General features: G+C 37.8%; 1 protein-coding gene and 1 long non-coding RNA gene across 7 annotated transcripts in view; one reads left to right on the forward strand and one right to left on the reverse strand.

The window, feature by feature from the left end:
• The window catches only part of LOC135211094 (uncharacterized), a 496,052-nt gene that overhangs the window by 327,960 nt on the left and 160,592 nt on the right, over positions 1-7,500 (reverse strand). The gene's annotated exons all lie outside the window — the stretch shown is intronic.
• Positions 1-7,500, forward strand: part of LOC135211096 (uncharacterized) — a 666,357-nt gene that overhangs the window by 312,561 nt on the left and 346,296 nt on the right. The window contains exon 2 of one of the 2 annotated variants that reach the window (XR_010313618.1): positions 6,865-6,902. The exons of the other annotated variant lie outside the window; for it this stretch is intronic. This is a non-coding gene — a long non-coding RNA (uncharacterized LOC135211096). The remainder of the gene's footprint in view (positions 1-6,864; positions 6,903-7,500) is intronic. 2 annotated transcript variants of the gene reach the window in all.

Here is a 7,500-nt window from a genome sequence, read left to right on the forward strand (position 1 = left end):
GCACACACACACACACACACACACACACACACCTAATAACAGGCTTTCTGGAGAGGGGACAAATAGATATTAAACGAATAATTACCAAGAGACATCACTGAAACGAAGGTGAAAAAAATATAAAAATAAATGTTTGTAAATACAAGTAGAACTCGCTGTTAAAAAGTATGAGAAAGAACTATCTTTTATAAGCCTTTATTTAAGAGATAAAGTCATTAGGAATATAAAGAAGAGATTAGGAAGAGATAAGTTTTATCTGGCAGGAATATCAAAGGAATTCTGTGGGGAAACTATGCTTTATAAAACAGTGGTAGAAGTGAAGACATATTTGTTGTTAAACCAGTTGGATAAACCAGTATATCAATTCGAAGGATTGCATGCGCGTATAGACGAGAGCTTAGGCCAGTGCTAAAAATGTTTTGACCAGAATCGGTAAGTGAAGAGATATTTTCCTGTACTCTGTTTTTAACTATTTCAGTTATTATTTTTTAGACAAATCTACAAACAAAAATTGTTGGATGACTAAGATAAATGTGGCCAGTTCTGTAGCTTCATCAATTCGTCGTTCCTTTTTTTTTCCAAGTTTTCTGGAAAGGAAAACTATTGAGATGGTTTTTCCGTCCGGCCGCACTTTTTCTGTCAGCCTTCAGATATTAAAAACTACCGAGTCTAAAGGGCTGTAAATTGGTATGTTGATTATCCACCGTCTAATCATCACACTTACTAAATTGCAGCCCTCTAGCCTCAGTAGTTTTTATTTTATCTAAGGTTAAATTTAGCCATAATCGTGCGTCTGACAACGCAGCATGGGTCATGGGTCGTGGTTTATACAGCGTTATGCCGAAACCACCGAAAGATACATCTATCTTTGGTGTCCTTGATTATACTCTGTACAGAGAACTCGATTGCTTCGGCGCGTTTTTCCTTTTCTTTGTAAAGCCTCTTATTTGTGCCTCTGAATCCGATTGATTTATGTTAATATATCATGTTTTAATGATAAGTCTATCATACGAATTCATTTGTGTGTGTTTGTTTTTAGAACCCACTTGTTTGTGAGAGAGAGAGAGAGAGAGAGAGAGAGAGAGAGAGAGAGAGAGAAAGGGCAGGGGATGGGTGAGGGGGGGCCGTTGGGAGAGAAATATCTAAGTAGAACGGGAATGCATTTGTGGCACGGAAAATATTATTATTATTATTATTAGATTGTCTTCAATCAGTGAATCCACATGAGTAGTAAGCCATAAGGTCCAGAGAGGCGCGTAAAATACTCAGATATTGTTTGCTTTCTCTAAATATGTTTTCACTCTTGGCAGCGAATTAAATATAGTAGTCGTACTCTACAGTCTACACGATCATCTTGGGTTATCTGTCTTCCTGCACTTCAAGACGTTGTTCCGCTAGCGGCTTTTAATTTGGCTCTGGTGTTCTTTGAAGTAAATCAACAACGAAAAATATTTAGGTTAAATAATTGTCGAGATACACACGCAAGAACATTTAGGAAAAATCATACTGTGCGTCTGTTTGAGAGAGAGAGAGAGAGATAGAGAGAGAGAGAGAGAGAGAGAGAGAGAGAGATTGTAAATTACTACATTTCAGTAAGAAAAACTACTAAATATATCTGTGTCATAGTACTGGAAGTTCACTCAATACTATGGATGGAAAGAAGAGAGAGAGAGAGAGTTGGTATCAAAGCCAAAATGCCAGGATGAGATGCCGATAATCCCCAACCGGTAACCGTCCATTGTGGCCGGTCTCTTAGCAAATCCCATGACTTGAGGTGCTCAGTCCTATTAAATCCTTCGAATCCTTTTGGTACAAGCATGCAAAAGAATCTTAAGCAAATATTTTGAAAGGTTTGCTCCTTTGGATTCGTACCTCTGACTTTTTTTTTCTTCTTTTCCACGTTAGAACTTTTGAGGACGATTCGATGAGATTAAGGCTCTCTCTCTCTTTCTCTCTCTCTCTCTCTCTCTCTCTCTCAAATGTGTGTATATATATATGTGTGTGTGTGTGTGTGTGTGTGTGTGTGTGTGTACTCGAACGCGTTGTCTTGCTCATATATCGTTGAACAAGAATAGATCAGGGACACCGCTGATCACCCGAAGCCACAAACATAGACGTCAAAAGACAAGGGTCAAACTAAGTAGTCTTTTCGTAACAAATTGCCAAGTGTCACTGCTACTGAGGGTATAGGTTTTTATTTGCTCACTTGCATGTAAATGTAAATTTAAAGTTGATTGGTATTTTCAGGCTGGAAATAGCTCAATTTTTTTTTCAGATATATAGATTGCCAGTGATTTTTTTTTCAGTGGTACGGATATTCATGAGAAATTTATGCTTTGCACCATGTAATTTTTTTAAAAGATTCATAGGCCTCACACAGCTTTGGAATGTATGAGTGATGATGAACAATTTCAATATTGTCTTTTAGAGTCAATGCGTGTTCGCTTTCAAGATCTAAATCTTTTAGAACGAAAGATGATTTTTTCCGGGTGATTTAGTAGTGTAATCCAGTTATGAACAACGTGTGCGTAACAAAGGTTATTATGTGCACCTAAAGGCTGAGATTTTATGTTATGAATAAAAAACATTGGAAAGCTTTAAGCTGGTTTTGATGAGGTGCAAGATCTCGGCTTCCATGTTTTCAAATCCTATTCAAAAACAAAAACTGACGCATCTATTGTTACCAACACAAGTTCATCAACAATTTCACAGGATATTTTCTAACGAATTGGACGTTCAATAAGTTTTCGACCGTGCTATCTTTGTGGACTATCTATGATTCATATAAACTACACAGCATTTTTTTTTTCTCGACATTTTTACTGATCAACCGCTATTTCCTTATCCATTAGTCTTTTCACTAACTGTTCCCCATCCCCTCGGTGTAAGTATATAGTATATAAATGTATTATTGTTTAATATTGCTTAACGTCAGAAAGCCAGCTTCTTTTTCTTCATACATCTGTCCCCTTATTTCTAAGAAGCTTTACATTTTTGTTATGTTGTTATGCAACCGTCATTTTATGATCTCTCTCTCTCTCTCTCTCTCTCTCTCTCTCTCTCTCTCTCTCTCTCTCTCTCTCTCTCTCCTCTGATAATTGACCTGCGCTGTGTTTGTAAAAGTGTACAAAGCTCACACGTGCATCTGTATGTAAATAAGCTGCGTACACTACGCTCCCTGTGCGTTTATTTGTTTTTCTTTTCATGCTTGTGTCGTTAATCAAACATTTCCAGTAATAATATACTTAATGTCAGATGCTTTTCCCTTGCGACTTGATGCCCAAGAAAGATTGATGATAGACTCGTTAATCTTTATTAATTGCAGCGTGAGATCCACTTAAATACATAAGACGGCTCTCAACGTATCCTTACCCAGAAAGCTAAACACCTTGTACATCATTCACAGAAGCAGAAGCGGAAAAATTGCTTAGTCAGCCCCAGCTCGGCGGTTAGTTTATGAAGGAAAGGTTATATCATCTCTACTTTTAAAGAATGGTTGCGGCTCTGAATATTCCTCGGTAATGGCGGGACGTATCCGTCACTTTCCGGCCGGCTATGCAATTTGAGATAAGGTCGAAGAGAAAGACGGCTTTTGCCAGAGACTGCCTGCGTTCTTAATCCTTCTGTTACTGCTGTCCGGCGTCTAGGATTCGCTATGGCAAGGCTTTGTGGCCCAGTTAGATAACGGCATAATTATTAGCCTCATGCTTAAACGTCGTTGGATATTGCTATCGCCATTGGAGTCGTTGTTTATTTTGCCATATGTCTGTTGGTTAGCGCGCTGCTCGCCACTTGCAAACCGGGTCGTATTAGTACTAGGAAATTGATACGAAGGAAATGAAAGCGTTTTGCTGCAAAAAGATCCGCGTTTTAGGACTTCATGAATTAATGGGTCATATCATTTATATGCAATAAAAAAATGTGAATTCAACTTGGTAGGATTTCCTTATGCCGGATACAAAACTTTTGTAAAGATATGAAATAGAAATGATTTGTAGTTAATGAAAATTATGAGTTTTCATGTTCCGTGTTGACCACAAAGAAAATGTCTAGACAGTGAAGAGGATGTGTTTGTTTGCTCGAAAAAAGCAGATGGGCTTATTTATAAAAGACAAAACTTTATCATAAATACAAACGTTACCAACAAAGAGGATGATGACCCCGTGATTTTGTATGTACCAATAATGTTTTAGATAATTGGCATCACGTACTTGTCCTTGATTTCAGATACAATAACGTAGCATATGTTGACTATCCGATGTCTATCAGTATTTGTCTGCATGTTTCTCTACTATAAATCTTCTGCCCCTATTTCTATTGATGGCAGTAGATTGAAAGAGTGAGAATGCAGGGGCCAAAAATAATTTCACTTAAGAAATCGAGGCCTCTCCTGGCCTCGTTTTGTTAAGAGGATCTAGTATACAGGGGAAACCTAAATAAAGAAGGGAGGCCAATTGATTTGATTGAGTTGCTGGAGGGCTAAATAGCTTATCGTTAAAGTTCATGAATTTCTATTGCGGCTTAGTAGACATATAGAGTCTCGCTGTGGCACACTGAATATTTTCCATAGATTGGAACTAGCAAGATCATCTTTGATAACAAATTTTGCCGTGGGGTCTTCAGTGATAGTTTAATAATAAAGCACGTATATACATGTATATATATATATATATATATATATATATTATATATAATATATATGTGTGTGTGTGTGTGTGTGTGTGTGTTTGTTTTTTTTGCTTGTGTGAATAACTTGATCTCGAAATATATAAAACGTGATGCTATTTATATATACATATATATATTATATAGATATACATGTTTATAAAATATATATTAATATATATGTATATATGCATTACATTTATGAATATATATGTAATTTCTTTCTTATATAAATCCCAGTGGGACCGCCAGCCCACTGCCCTTATATGAACTAGCCTGACAAACTCAAAAACAAAGGGAAAGGGATGTTACTGCAAGAGCGGTGCATAGCCTGTGAAGAAGAATCTGTAGGACTTCAACTCCTTATACATGTAAAAAGAACTTACATATATGTTTATTGGTGGAGACTGAAGCTTTTGAAAATATTATTAGAGTTTAGAATTTTGTTACCCACAGATTCTTCGAAATTTTCATGGACTTAGGATAAAACTCTAAGCGTGAATTATCGTTGCAAAATTGTGGAATCGAATTGCCCGAACTCTGTAAATATGCAAAGGATACTGGGTATGATTTCATTATATTTAACCAAGGTAAACTACTCTTCACACATTCGAAGACACTTCTGAAAGAGCAATGGGTCAGTAGGTAAATGGGTTAAGTAGATAAAAATGGGTTAGTAGGTCAAGGGGTTGAGTAGATAAAAATGAGTCAGTAGGTAAATGGGCTAAGCAGATAGAAATGGATCAGTTGGTCAAGGGATTGAGTAGATAAAGATATATCAATAGGTCAAAGGGTGGAATATATAAATATGTGCCAGTAGGTCAAGGGGTTAAATAGATAAAACTGGGCCAGTAGGTCTATGGGTTGAGTAGATAAAGATGGGTCAATAAGTTAAGAGGTAGAGCATATAAGAAATGAGTTAGTAGGTCAAGGGGGTTAAATAGATAAAAATGTGTCAGTAGGTCAATGGTTTTAGTAGATATAAATGGGTCAGTAGGTCAAGGGTTGAGTAGATGAAAATAGGTCAGTTGGTCATGGGGTTGAGTAGATAAGAATGTCAGTAGGTCAAGGGTTAAGTAGATAAAAATGGGTCAGTAGGTCAAGGGGTTGAGTAGATAAAGATGTGTTAATAGGTTAAGGGGTTGAGTAGATAAAGATGGGTTAATAGGTCAAGGGGTTGAGTAGATAAAGATGGGTTAATAGGTCAAAGGGTTGAATAGATAAAGATGGGTTAATAGGTCAAGGGGTTGAGTAGATAAAGATGGGTTAATAGGTTAAGGGGTTGAGTAGATAAAGATGGGTTAATAGGTCAAGGGGTTGAATAGATAAAGATGGGTTAATAGGTCAAGGGGTTGAATAGATAAAAAGGGTCTGCAGGTCAAGTAGGCCAAGGGATTGGACAGTTACAGATGGATCAGTAGGTCATGGGATTGAGTTAGTAAAAATGTGTCATTAGGTGAAGCCTTGGGGGTTGAGTAGATTCATGTACAGATGCCACATACTTTACACAGCGATTCCCCTGACAGGGAGGAGACCACCACAAACTTTAAGACTGGATTACACACAGACATTTCCCAGTAATTCAATCTCGGTTCAGCGTGCGAAAGTAACCAAATCCTGTACTGAGATTTTTGGAAGCAATGTTTCAAATTAATGTGGCAGTGGCCTGAGGGGATTCTTATGATGATGCATCAAGTGATCATCAAATCTTAAGAAGAGAAACATGAGCGCTCTCGCTACACCGTGAAACCCTCACTCTCGGAATGCACGCTATGCAAAGTAGCTGCTGTCAAGTACTACAACAGGCATGTTCTGTTTATGTTGATGTGACACCCTACTCCCATCATCTTCCTACACTGCTACTACTATTTCTCTTCCTCGACCTCGTGTTACTGTATTGCCAGTCTTCCTTTTACGCCTCGATCAACGACGACTCTTCCCGTTCTCGAACTACTGATGCCGTTCCTCTTCTTAGTACTATTACTACAACTACCACTCTGACATGCTAATATTGCACTACGATTGGTATTCCACCACGAACTACTACAACTATTATTTGTTTTCGTCGAATACTTTAATACTCCTTTCCGTGGGACAACCAGTAAAACGGCTAAGAATGTACGATCTGCCATTAAACATAATAGCATAACGGTCAGCCAAAGATCGATAACCTTATTCATAAAACTTTTTTATTTTCAGGTCAGGCGATCGAGATAGGAAAAGATGGATAAGTGAAGGTATGTTGCTGTAAAAAGAAAAAAAATACAACAGTATCATTCCGTTTTAGTAGCATCAGAAGTAATGTGCATGATGAATTATTCCAGTACATAAAGCATAAATTATCGTACGCGACATATCGACAAGTAGTCTTGAGTAAATTTCTTTCTAACTTACTATATTTTCTTTGGAAGTCAGTGGCCCTTGTGGGTTCATTCTATATGAAGACGGTTCATGTTCTAAATAATAATATTAGTAATAATATCTTGTCTTTCCAGGTTGTTTATGTTTATTTTGTAGCGTCACCGACTTTTGCAGTTTTCGTACGTCAGCCTGCAAACGTGCAGAGTTGACGTTCGCGCGCGCGCGCGTGCGAGAGAGAGAGAGAAAGAGAGAGGAAACCTGAGGCTTGGTGTGGCTGAGGTTTTGGGAGATTTCAAATAGATTAATTACTCTGCTTTCGGAATCCATTGAGGTGTAGGATTAATGAAGATCCGCCGTGATTCGCAGATAATGGGGGATTTGTTACTGCTGAGCTCCATTTCAGGAGGCGCTTTCAGCGGCTGTGGGTGTCGTAAATGAATGGTCTTGGCATTGTTCGCTCAGCTGTTGTTTGTT

The sequence above is a fragment of the Macrobrachium nipponense genome, chromosome 4 (genome assembly GCF_015104395.2).
Source record: "Macrobrachium nipponense isolate FS-2020 chromosome 4, ASM1510439v2, whole genome shotgun sequence".
NCBI classification, from domain to species: domain Eukaryota; kingdom Metazoa; phylum Arthropoda; class Malacostraca; order Decapoda; family Palaemonidae; genus Macrobrachium; species Macrobrachium nipponense.